Source organism: Narcine bancroftii, chromosome 1 (genome assembly GCF_036971445.1).
Source record: "Narcine bancroftii isolate sNarBan1 chromosome 1, sNarBan1.hap1, whole genome shotgun sequence".
NCBI classification, from domain to species: domain Eukaryota; kingdom Metazoa; phylum Chordata; class Chondrichthyes; order Torpediniformes; family Narcinidae; genus Narcine; species Narcine bancroftii.
In genome coordinates, this window is record NC_091469.1 from 437,390,198 (window position 1) to 437,403,688 (window position 13,491).

The 13,491-nt window shown below is 39.9% G+C and overlaps 1 protein-coding gene across 1 annotated transcript in view; it reads right to left on the reverse strand.

Moving 5' to 3' along the window:
* Positions 1-13,491, reverse strand: part of LOC138751700 (G patch domain-containing protein 8) — a 140,876-nt gene that overhangs the window by 118,343 nt on the left and 9,042 nt on the right. Inside the window, exon 2 of the mRNA XM_069914334.1 lies at positions 1,927-2,067. The gene's annotated coding sequence lies outside the window, so the exon portion shown is untranslated. The remainder of the gene's footprint in view (positions 1-1,926; positions 2,068-13,491) is intronic.

A 13,491-nucleotide genomic window follows, 5' to 3' on the forward strand; every position in this document is an offset into this window, starting at 1 on the left:
TGAATCACAGAACTACATGTTGGGCTGTAGTGGGCTGGACTAGGCATGCTGCATGGAATTACCACCTGCAACCCCTGCACTTCCATCCTCACTTGGGTCAGATTTGGAAAGTGATCTCGTTGGTTCCCTTTCCCCTCTTCAGTTGAGCAGCTTGATCTTGTTGGCTGGGTGGAGAGGTCTCATCTCTGTCAGCCTTTGACAGCATGGCTGGGCATATCACATTGCCTTATTACAAAGCTACTATGAATTTTTTAAATGTTCTAATACTCTGACACAGTTCATTGCATAAAATTGAAGGAAATAATTAACATTTAAAAGTAAATAGAGTTAATTAAAACACAAAATTAAAATTCAAAGCAAAATAATTAAAAAAAACACATCTGTAGCCTGAAAGCAACACTAAAATCAAACATTATCTTAGATCCTGCCCAAGTCTGAAATCCCAACCTCAACACAAACTCATAATTTCAGGACTTTTTCAAGTTCTTATCATCAATGTGCAGAAATATCATTATTGTTCATCCTTGGGCATCCCTAAAAGGAGAATCACCACATTTGTGGGACACAAAGCCCAGACTAAATAATTATGAAAGATTTCCTTCTTTAAAGACCAGTTGTCAACCAGTTAGGATTTTACAACAATTTTATAGTTTCATGGCCTTTAGAAAAGGACAGCTTATTTAATGACTTGAATTTCAATTCCCCGGTGTCACGGCAGGACTTGAACAGTTTCAGTGGTCTAGTACAATGGCTGCTGGTCCAGATATCTAGCCACTACACCATATTCAAAATATTGATAGCTTTCCACTACCTTTAGCCACAGCCAGAAATTATGCCCATTTAAAACAGGTAGAACATGCAAAATTCCAGCATAGTGGCCCTTCAGCCCACCATGTTGTGCTGACATATGTAGACTCCAGAACAATCTAATCCTTTCCTACCTCATACTCATTACCTTTTACTTTTTTTATGTCCATGTGTCTATTTAAAATTCTTTTAAATGTCACTATTGGGACAGCCTCCACCACTACCATTCCAGGCACCCACCACTCCATGTAAAAACTTAACTCTGATGTCTCCCCTAAACTTTCCTTCTCTTCCCTTAAACAGATGTCCTCTGGTATTTACTAATGTTGCCCCAGGAAAAAGGCGCTGGCTGCCTCTCATAATCTGATATATTTTAATCATTGAAAATTCAAAACACTTTAATAACCAGAAGACACTTAAAAAAGTACCGCACATTTATATCTCAATTAGTATGAAAAATGCATATTACCCTATAATTACTGCTTCCCCTCACAACATTTCCCTTCGTTGAAATTATTAGTCTTGATGTTTCTAAACTGGGTTTGACAGGGTGCCAGTTTGACTGGGAAATTCACAAGTAACACTGCATGGGAGTAACTAGAGGTAGCTGCTCCAGCCTCCATGTGAAATCCAGCATTGGAGGGAAATTGCTTCTAAGTAGCTTTTAAGAAATTTAAGGTGTCTTCACAGACCTTTGAATTGATCTTGGGCTGTCAACACTGATTGGTTTTCACATGTAGACTAATGAAATCAGGTTTAAATTGACCATTTAAATATTTATTACTGAGTGTTGTGAGAATGAAAGAGTTATAGCTTAATGGCCAAGTTGCTGAACTGGATCAAAATTTGTTTGCCATAATCAGTAGCAGAAGCCAACGTCTAATAATTCACCCAGAGTTCCTTCGAGACAACAAAAAAAAATGCCCATTATTTAATTTTGATTTGTAATCCCCATGGCTGCAGTTAAAATATATTCAGCTGTTATAATGATCCAGCAAGTGCAAAGTAAGCCAAAGTTCTTCTGTTTAATTAAGAGCTTCTTCATGGGCACCTCTCTTCACACAAACACTGAATACAAAATAAATTAAAGTCTATTGAAATGAGCAAACCACCACAAACCTGTTTGTGAGCATGGTCATAGGAATTTATGTGATTATCAAATTCCTGATGCTTGTGATATTGCTTGTCGCAAAGTTCGCAGTAGAAATTGGCTTTCAGGTCCTCAAGAGCCTTTGCTATGGCCTTCTCCTTTCCAGCATCCTGCAGAGATAAAATTAGTAGGTTATCACGCTGTACTCAACTGAGGTGTCCATGAGCAGTGACAATGTACACCTCAGCAAAGCATGATTTCCATGGCAACTGTTCACAAATGTACTCATTTGGATGGGGAAAAAAAGTCAAAAAATAAATTGGTATCTATCATTACGTTTCCCCCCCCACCGCCCCCCCAGGAACTTTTCAAATAGATGAGTGGCTGAAATCATTGCAATGTTGAATAACATCATATCCTATAGTTCAATATTTCTCAATAAGTCTGCACATAACAGAAAAATGTTAGATATGCATGATAATTCCATGCTCTGGAAAGAAATGGAAAATCTATTGCAATGTCTAAAAGTAGGACCTACTGGCTGTGACTTAATTAGTGCTCCTATATCCCATTATTACAAACAATCTAAAATAAAGAGACATGCAAGAGACTGCAGACGCTGGAATCTGGAGTGAAAAACAAAGTGTTGGAGGAACCTCTGGGTTAGGCAATATCTGCAGATGCAGGACTGATGCAGGGTCCACAACTGAACACCAGCCATCTCTGCCTCCCAGCATGTTGCCTAACTTGCTGAGTTCCTCCAGCAATTTGTTTTTCACTCCAGACTAAAATAAGGCTCTTTTAGAGTCTTCATTTAAATTGTTGCAATCCTGGGTGTTTAGCATAATTGCAATACAATTAATAATATAGTTGCCATATATTTTTCCATCATTTGCTGCAGAGAAGTAGTCATTTAATATTATTAAACCTTTATTAATATGGGGTTAGTCGATTTCAAGAGGTCGCAGGTAGCAAAGTTGGCAAATACGTGACAAAGGGAATCTGATACATGGAAGTGTGACGTGCTAGATTTTGGGAAAAAAACAACACTGATTGTTACAGTATGTGGTCAGATATTAAATGGAAAGTTGCTGAAGAAATTAAGTCTATATTAGTGAGGCCTGTTAACTTTCTTCCACAATGCAATACAATGAAAATTGGGAAGAACATCAGAAAAATAAAGCTGAGTATGCCAATATTTTAAATTTAAATTGTGAATTTATTTGTAACATGGTAGAAGCCAATTCTGACCATTGAAATCCATGACACCCAATAAAACCCAATTAAACTACCAATTTTTTGGAGGGTGAGAGGAATCCAGAACACCCAGGGAGAACCCATGCAGATCACAGGGAGAATGTACAAATACCATATTGGTATTTGTACTGTAATAGCATTGCACTAACCATGCTGCCCAATAGGTTCCTGTAAAAATAACAGCTACTTTAGGTAGATACCTGGCAGTCCATTATTACAAAGGCCATACACTTGTATCTTGGAAATTCATGCTTATCTTTAGCAGAGTAGGACATGCATGGAAAACCTTCAAATTATTGGCTCAGAAATTCCAATACATTTTGGGGGAATTTGACTGGGTTCGGTCTATTTCTCAAGATGTCTTGAGATGGTGAGAAAATGGTATTGCTTTCTCTTATGTCTTTCATTCTGTTATCATTCTGGAATCTACCTGGAATAATCCCAATGACACCTACAATTCTTCACAGTGGCATTGGCCACATGGCCGGTGGTAAATCCATGAAACTATAAGTACGATTAGCAATGTACTGTATAAGCCTTTGATCTGACATCCCTTCAATAAGAGTTTATTTAACTAATCTTTGGCCTTTCCTGCCTGCTGCCCATAACCTTTGATTCCCTCTATTCCTCTAATCTGACTTGAATGGATTTAATAACTCTGCATTCAATGGATTAGAGAATTCCAAAGATTCACAATCATTATTCAATATATCTGAGCAAGATTTTAACTTAGCTGCAGCTTGTGGATTTTTGGATACTCTGTAACAAGGCACAAGTAAAATAAAATAGAATGGGTGCAATATAGATTCATTGTGATGTTACCAGTGCTGACGGTTTACGGTTGTGAATGCAGTTAAAAATTGTTCTTACTGTTAAGGTAAAGCAATTCATTGTGAACCAGCTTCCTATTTAATGCTTAGAGAATGAACTAGAAAAGTAAATTGTGGACTGTGAAGGCCAGTATCAGTTGCAGAGGTTTAGGCAAACTTCATAGTATTCTCAAGATAAATACTGGCGGTTACAGTGTGTCGCAATTTTTCTACTCTTGTGTTGGTGAGAAAATGGTATTGACTTAGCCTGTCTTTCATTCTGGAATCTACCTGTTTTGACCAGAAAATTGTGGTCCGTTGTCGCTTACTCAAGTCTCTGGAATGCCATGCTGTGCAAACATTGATTTTAAGCGTCCAAGGTCACTATCATGGTTGAACTCCAATTCCGTGTGTGTTTGAATATCTCTTTGGAGTTGAAGTGCAGGTGAACTAGGTGTCATGTTGGGTTCAAACACGCTTGTAATAAAAACTACCTTGAGCTCGGAGTTTCGTTCATAACTTGCTTTATTTTAATGTACCCTTGGTGAATATCTACATGTGGAGGCATCGCCTGATACTCCCGAGCCAACCAGACGCATAACTCTCCAGGATGTGGAAATCTTGTCCCGTGATGTTAACAGCCCACTCGATGTCCTGCCAATAGTGTTACACCACATCCCCCTAACTTTGCATTCAAAGCCCCCTTTTCTGTGGCTTCACCTGCTAGTTACCTTTACGCATTCAGTTACAAATACACATACAACATTTACAATATACAAGTCTTTCTTGACATTGGGTGTTTTACAGTCTCTACAGATTCAATCTCTGTGGAATCTTTACTTCTCGGCCTGACCTAGTTCTTATTATGCCAGGTGAACTCTGTGTTTCAGTCAGCAAAGTCTCTGAACCTGCCTTTGCATGAGTGTCCATTTCCGGCCCGTGCTCTTGTTGCTTTTCACCTGGAGACTTTGGTATGGGAACAAAATGTTGGTGATTCTGTCTCAGTGTTCCTTGTGGTCCACTGATCATGTACAACTGTGGGCTGTGGTGCACAGAAGTTACTATACCTTTCTGTCTAGCATCGGAGAGCCACACCTCATCTGGCGCCAGTTTTTCCCTGTCGCTCGTTCTGTGTACCACTTCGTTATACCACTTTTCATCTGTACACCTCTTCTCCCTCTCTTTGTCTGGAGTTGTAGCAGGTCTGGGAGTTCTGGCTGCATCCTCTCTGGAAGGGTTGGTAGAATCGTGCAAAGGTGATGTCCCATTAACAAATGGGCTGGGCTGTAGCCGTTTCTCAGTGGTGTGGCTCTGTACGCCAATAGTGCACGGTAAGTGTCTTTTGCTTTCTTGAGCAGGTTCTTCACTGTTTGTACGGTTCACTCTGCTTCTCCATTGCTTTGTGGATACTTAGAGCTACTGGTCACATCCTCGAACCCGTAATCTGCTGCAAAGGCTTTCGTATTTTGTGTAGTGAATTGTGGACCGTTATCACTTACTAATGTCTCTGGAATGCTATACCGTGCAAACATCGATTTTAAGTGAACAATTACATCAGTAGCTTGTGTCAGGCTGAGTTGTGCTATTTCTATGAATCTCGAGAAATCATCCACCACTAATAAATAAATGTTCTCTCCAAGAGTGAATAATTCTGCGCCAAGTTTTTGCCATGGCCTATCAGGGAATTTACTCAGCATCAGCGGTTCTCTTAACTTTGTCCTTTCCTGGACTCTCTGCACCTCAAGACAATCTCACTTATTTGATTACTCAGACCTGGCTACCACACTGTTTGTTTGGCACGTTCCGGGCACTTTACAACCACTGATGGCTCTCATGAATTTTCGAGTACCTTGTTCTGCATGTTAGCCGGAATAACTAATCTCGTCCCACGCAGGAGTAGTCCATTGTGCACACTCAGAATGACCCTCTCTTGCCAGTAGTGTTTGACTGGTCCTTATAACTAGTTTCTGTCTGGCCAGCCTCCAATGCAGCATTTCATCACCTGCGCGCACACACTGTCAATGCATAGTTGCTCTCGGAGATCTGTCAGGTATCTGTCGCTCATTGGGAGATTTTCCATCACTGTCTCGACATAAATATTGGTGTCCTCCATGAGATCTTTCGATGCTGTCACCAGGCCACAACACCATTCTGTAGGTTCCTCTACACAGCTGATGACTCCAAGCTTCTCTGTTCTTTCAAGTTCTCTTTTCACTTTGCCCATGAATAGCAATGGGACCCTTCGAGGTACTTTCAGTGAAAATGGTTTTGCATCAGGCCTGAGTTTAATGACAATCGGCTTCTGTACTAGCCTGAGTCCATTGCAAAGTTTGGAGTATGCCTTCCTGACCATCTCCTGGTCTAGGGCGTCCACTCTGGCCACTAGCTTGAAGCCGGTCTGCTCAACAGCACTGCCTGCAAGTCAGTCACCATGAACATTCTTCTGTGGTGCTCCTCTCTCTGTATGAGAGCGTTTCTTTCACCGATCCTAGGACCATCAATTTCACTCCCTCCGGACCGTAGAGTGGCTTCTGTGCTTTTCCTAGCTTGCCATCTCCGGACATAATTCTTTTGAACACCTGCTTGGGAATGGCTGTAACATCGTCATCGTGTCGATTTTGAAGGTCACTTTCCTGTCTCCTATGTTAATGTCAGCTATCCAGGGCTCCTTACCTGATGCTATTTCTCTGAGGAACAATTGGTCCACGTCCTCCGCTACCTCATTCACCATGTGGGTTGACCTTCAGTCTATTCCGTAGCGTCCTCGTTTGCCACAGTTGTGGCATTCTACAGTCCTGGCTGGGCCTTGCTATGCTGAGTGCAACAGTAGTTTTCTGCACTTGGGGTATGTCTTGAACTCTACTTTGCTCTGTGCCATTTTTATAACTTTTTGTTGTCTTGGCATCTGCCCTTTGCCTTTAAACTTCTGTTGTCTTCTTCTCTTAATTTGCACTCTGTCCACTGCTAGTTTGCTTCCACACATTTCTCGCAAGCCGGTTAGCCGCTGCTTTATCGCCTCTGACTGTCTAGCCATTGTGACAGCTTTCATGAGGGTGAGGACTTTGTCAAGTTGTATCCTCTCTGACAGTGACGAATCTCTTAGACCCACTACTAGTCTGTCATGTAAAAGTTCATCGTGCAGATCCCCATATTTGCAGTTCTCTGCCAGTGTGTACAAGGCTGTAATGAACGCGTTTACTGTTTCTGCAAGCTACTGCACTCTCTTGTTTCACCCGTTTGTAAATTACATTCTTCTTAGGCAAAAAAATAATAATCAAACCCTCTCCGTACTGCATCGTACTGTTGCCGCTGCACACCTGTTAAGTCTAGGCCCCATAGCACGTCGTCAGCCTCGTCCCCTGTGCATTATCCCAGTGCATTCACCTGGTTAGCTTCAGAGGAATTATTTAAATTACTTGCCAGTCTGAAGTGCTTGAATCTTTTTCTCCACTTCTCTCTCTCCTGTGGCTTTGAGAAGTCAAAGAGTTCTGGAGTTTTTAATCGTGAATTTTGCCATTGGAGGTGCCACTGCTCTCAATCTGGGTGCCTCTACATATTCAGGCCCGTTCTCCATCTTAGCTCATCTCTTTCACTTTTACTTTGTCGCAGCCCATCCTCCACTCTGTGCCTCTAAACTCCACTTCTGACACCATGTTGTGTTGGGCTCAAACAAGCTGATAATAAAAACTACCTTGAGCCAGGAGTTGCATTCATAACTTGTTTTATCTTAATGTGCCCTTGGTGAATATCTACATGCGCAGGCATCGCCTACTGCTCCCAAGCCCACCAGACGCATAACTCTCCCGGATGTGGAAGTCCCGTCCCGTGATGTCATCAGCCTGCTCGATGATCCGCCAATAGTGTTACACCACACTAGGAATAATGAAACGGAGTATCTCTTCTTAATTACTTTCAGGAATTTTTTCCTACCCCTTCATATAATCTGAGTGGAATTAACAGAACAGGTGCTGTAAATTGGAGAAAGATGAAAGAGCCGGTTAAGGATAAGAGAACTGAAATAAGGAGAAACTTCCCTGCAATTTTTAACTTTGGAAATCTCTGCCCGGTGAGTTTTGGTGGAGGAGTGAAAGCCAAGTTCAGTAAGTGCTAGAAATGAAGATAATCACAAGTTATGAGGACTGGCCTTTAGGCTCAAGATCTACCTTGATCTTATTAGATAACTCAGCTGGCTGGTTGGGTTTCCCTTGATTTTATGATCTTCCTCATCTCTCTTGAATTAATATTTGACCATCAGACACATCTTTTGTTTGAAACCATTTACTTAAAGAATACATTTAAAAAGTCACATTCATGCAGAAACTGACAACTGAGAATCCACCGCCTAAATCCTTGGCCCTTGAACTGCATTGGCCAACAAAAATGCAGTTCAACTGCATTACAAATACATTGGGGAAATACTATGAGAAAAAAAGTTCTGACTGGTTGCTTGGTCATCAAACAGATGCACAGAAACAGAAGGCCAAGAAAGTGAATAGTTAAAGTGTGGGCAATAATCAAGGATGAATCAACTGCAAATTTTTGAGGGTGCACATAGGACACTTCTTATTACATTGCTAAATGTTCTGGAGTGATCATATTAAAGATTGCTAGATTTGCCAGCCATCGTTGTTCCACTGGGAGAACTGAATGGGGTGGAGTAGGGAGGAACATTGTTGAATCTGTTATCTTCTTGAAGGCAGAACCCTGGGAAAGAACCCTGCTTATGGGAAACACCCTTTCGTTCTGAGGCAGGAAAGAAAACAAATAAAAGGGAAATATTTACAATTGGAACAAAAGAAAAACCTTCAACAAAAATATAACTCAATTTCACTATTTTTTTTGATTAAGCTTTTCCATTGGAAATCAATTCACTTTTTAAAAAAAATGCATAAATTATTTTGCAATAATCTGAATTTGCTGTTTTTATTTTAAAAGTTGTAGTATGGAAATGCTTCTAATTAAGATTCTGGGAGATTAAGATTTATGGCAATTCTCATCAAGTGTGTGCAGGCACGTACACACAAATTCAACAGCTGTCAAACATTGCATTTAGAGTTATTCTATTTTTAAACACACTGAGTATGACAAGGATAGATAGCCAACGTTTCAAGCTTAAGCTTGAAACACTGATTATATATCTTTGCTTCCTATGGACGCTGTGGAACCTCCTGAATTTCTCCAATACTTTGGTGCATTAACTATAATCGCAGACTTTCTTGTCTCACACTTCTATTTTTAAGTTGCATTCCTTAAGATTAAAACCGAAGCCTTTCTGTTTGAAAATGTTAAATGAAATAGTGATCAAAGAACTGAACACTGGAGAGTTTTGTACAAAGAACTGCATTTGAGCACCCATACAGTAATGACTTATTCATTATTATATATTAATAATTCCTCCCAATTTATGATTTATGAAATACCATCAGCTGCAGCTACTTAATTGTGGTATTAACAGAATTAATACAGACATTCACAATGCCAAGGAAGCAGGTTACAAAATTAATGAAGATCATACTCAGTCTGAATGAATAATTAACAAAAAGCACATATAATTCCATCATGAATAGGAATAAAACAGCATTGAAGAAGAATAGCAATGGAAACCATAGCTTCATTGAAGCAACAATGCAAGCAGTTGATCACCATTTGAAGCTGATTTGTTATCCCTCCCAGGACATCAATTAAGTCTGTGAGCTCATTATTGTCAACTTATATGCTGTGGGCCTTGAAATGAGCAAGATGTGTAGTTTCCAAATAAAATAACCTCACTCTCTCCTCTCCAGAATTTCTTTTTGCCTCTATGTAATGGATGATAACTTTGAGCATTTTAAATCCAGGGTTTAATTTTTCAGAAGGAAGTAAGATGTGGCTTACTTATTTCCAATTTTCTTATAAAATACACTTGAAAAAGTGCATTAATTTTTAATAGAAATGGCTTCAAACTAGATTAGGTGAAGGGTTGGCACATGGAGCTCCCTAAAAATGCTGACACAGCCCTGGACACAGAAGCAGCACAGTGACACATCTCGAGAAACCTGTGTTCAATCCTGATATCCAGTATGGTGTCTGCCTGGAGCTTCCACCCACTTCCTCGCATATTCCAAGGGTGTGTGAGTTGAGAGGGTGATTTGCTGCTGTAAATTGCTCCTAATGTGAGGGTGAGTGGGAGAATCTGGGAATATGGAGAGAATAACATAACCCTAATCTTAATGGGAGCTTGCTGGTCAGTGTGGAGTCAGTGGTCTGAGGAGTCAATATTCACACTGTATCTCATGAGCTGCATATTGAAAGTCTGGTTATTGGATTTTCCTGATTTGATATCTTATCTCCACTCTGTGCAGAACATCATAAAGCAACTCATTAGAAGTATATCTGGTTGTGAGTGAATGGTTAAAAGGACTACCTGCATAAATTTTGAAATTAGGCAAGATTGAAAGGTGATAAGATTGAGGTGCTTAAAATAACTTATTTGCCAGGGTAAAATACTAACTATTGTCATTGAGAATTGAGTCATGGATGAAGGCTCATGGTTTTAAAATCAGATCTGTGCATTTTATTGGGAAAACGGGGAAGGGCCATGATAAAATGAATCGGCGAATGTAGAATTTTCTCCATTATCTAGTGTGATTGACGAAATCATTGTTCCTTCAGATTAATATCAATAGATATTTGAAATAAAAGGGAAAATACTAGAAAGCCTTAGCAGATCAGGTAGCATCTATTAAAATAGAAAAACTAGGATTCTGTTTCAGGTTGATGATTTTTCAGTTGTGATGAATTGTTTTTCTCTCTCTCTTGATGCTGCCAGATCTGCTAAGTATTTTACCATTGTTGAATTTATTTCAGATTTCTGGTATCTGCAACATTAGCAATAGACATCTATTGACAGTGGTGTCAAGGAATGTGGAGCTAAAGATAGGTTATTAGTGTTGGGAATGCTTTGTGCCGTTAGACTCAACAAATGATAACACTTCTATTTCTGTGTGTGTCTATGCTGTAGACAATCTCTGATTTGGCATAGACTTGTATGGAATTGACAAAATCAAATAAACAGAAGATTCTAGAAATCTAAAAATTCTGCAAATTCTCTGCTGGTTTGGCATTTTCTATGGAAAGAGAAAGACCCTGCTTTAGTGAGGATCTTTAACCTGTAACATTAACTCTGGTCTTCTTTCAACAGATGCTACCTGACAAGCTGAGTTTTTCTGACATTTTTTTTAAGAGCTGGTTCTCGACAACATAACAATTTTGCAGACATTCATTTTGAAGCAATAGTTTCTAGATTCAAAATATAAAGAGCTTTAACAATAAATTCACTTTTATTTGGACGTATTTGCACTGGGTCTCAATGGATTTAGAAAGATATTACATTGACGAAGAGCATTATTTAAGAATATTGTTGAATACTACTTGCCAAGTCATAAATAAATTGTTAGCATCAAAGGTGATATGCTCCCAATGTTTTTCTGCAACAGCTTTGTTAAGATCTTGAGTGCATGGTATAACAGGTCACACTGTTGACTTACTATTAGACTACTCCATGGACAAAGTTAGCTGAGGCACTGCCGAATGGAAGGGAAGAAACCAGAGCTACATTGATGAGCTATTCCAGGAGGACAGGTACATGACTAAGCTTAACATGTAATCCAGTTAAACAATGAAATCTGCAGATGCAGGGGTTGAATGTAATACACAAGAGAGATGGAGAAATTCAGCAAGTCACCTAGCATTTATGAGAAGCAAAAGGAGGTCAATAGTTCAGGCCTGAGCCTGACTACATCAGCACACATTCAGCATGCACTTTAAATAAACACTCGGGTTCTTTTAAGTGAACATCTCTAAGGAAGTTGAATGAGATGGTGGAAATACGAGAGCACCAAATAACGTGAAATTTGAGGTTAATAAAGAACAGTATTCCAGTTGGGTAGAGGGCCAGAGGTATGTGGCATCCTGACAATTCTTCTACAGTAGTTGATGAAGGATTATCAGTTTCTAATTTTTTTATTCTAAACCTTTAGAAATAACTAAAAGCAATAGGTTTCAGACAGAAGCAGAATGACTATTATTTAATTAAAGAGCTTATCATTGTATGGTTATTTTCCAGCATTTTGGATAGTGCCTCACATTATGGAAGTATAGAAATTCGGAGCTGAAGCAGGCCATTCAGAATTAGAATTTATTGTCATGAACATGTTGCAAGATTTGTTGTTTTGCGATAGAATTACAATGCAAATATTGCTATAAAATTACATTTAAATATAAATAAATAGGTCACAAAAAAAAAGAGAAGGTGAGTGTGTCTGCATCTATGGTTCATGGCCCATTCAGAAATCTGATGGCAGCAGGGAAGAAGCTGCCCTTTTGCCGTTGGGTGCTCGTCCACAGGTTCCTGTACCTCCTTCCCGATGGCAGCAGAGTGAAGAGGCCATGGCCTAGGTGGTGAAGGACCTGGAGGATAAAGGCTGCTTTCTTAAGACATCATCTCTTGTAGATGCCGATAGAGTGGAGACTGATGCCTGTGATGGTACTGGTTGAGTTCACAACTCTCTGTAGTTTTGTTTTCTTGTCCTGTGGATTGGCACCTCCATACCAGACAGTGACACAACCAACCAGAATGCTCTCTGCAGGAAGGACACCTGTAGAAATTTGCAAGAATCTTTGGTGATATACCAAATCTCCTCAAACTGCTCAACCAGTATAGCCACTGGTGAACCTTCTTCATGAATTCATCAACATTGAGGCCCCAGGACAGATTCTTAGAGATGTCGACCCCCATGAACATGAAGCTCTTAACACTTTCCACTGCTGACCCCATGATGAGGACTGGTTTGTGTTCTCCTGATTTTCCCCTTCATAAAGTCCACAATCAATGCAAGGCTGTTATTGTGGTACCACTCATCTAGCTGATCCAGTATGTAACCTCATTGCAGACTGGGATCCCGCCAATGACCGTGATGTCAATTATATATTTGTAGACGGTATTTGAATTGTGCCAAGCCACACATACATGAGTGCAGAGAGAGAAGATCTGTGGGTGAAGCACACATCCTTGAGGTGTGCCTGCATTGATTGTCACTGAGGTGTAGACGTCATTTCCAATTCATACTGGCTGCAGTCTTCCAATAAGTAGGACAAGGATCCAGCTCTTTTGGGCCTGTTTCACCATTCAACAGATCATGGTTGACCATCCACTTCATTGTCTTGCTCCCATATACTTAGATATATTTCTTATGCTCAAGAAATCAATCTCAGTACTGACTATATTTATTGACTTGATTTCCACAGAGATGTTTGTGCAGTGGACCAGTATATGAACAAAACAAAATCACAAAAATCTTTAAACACCGTGATTGAAGTTAAAATACAAAATGCTGGAGAAACTCAGCTGGTCAAACATTATCCTTTCTGTCGTAAAGGTAAAAATACATAACCGACGTTTCGGGCTTGAGCCCTTCATCAGGATTCAGAACAAAATGGTGTGTGGGTGGAGGAGGGAAGCAAAGGCAAGAGGTGGAGAAGGGAGGGAGG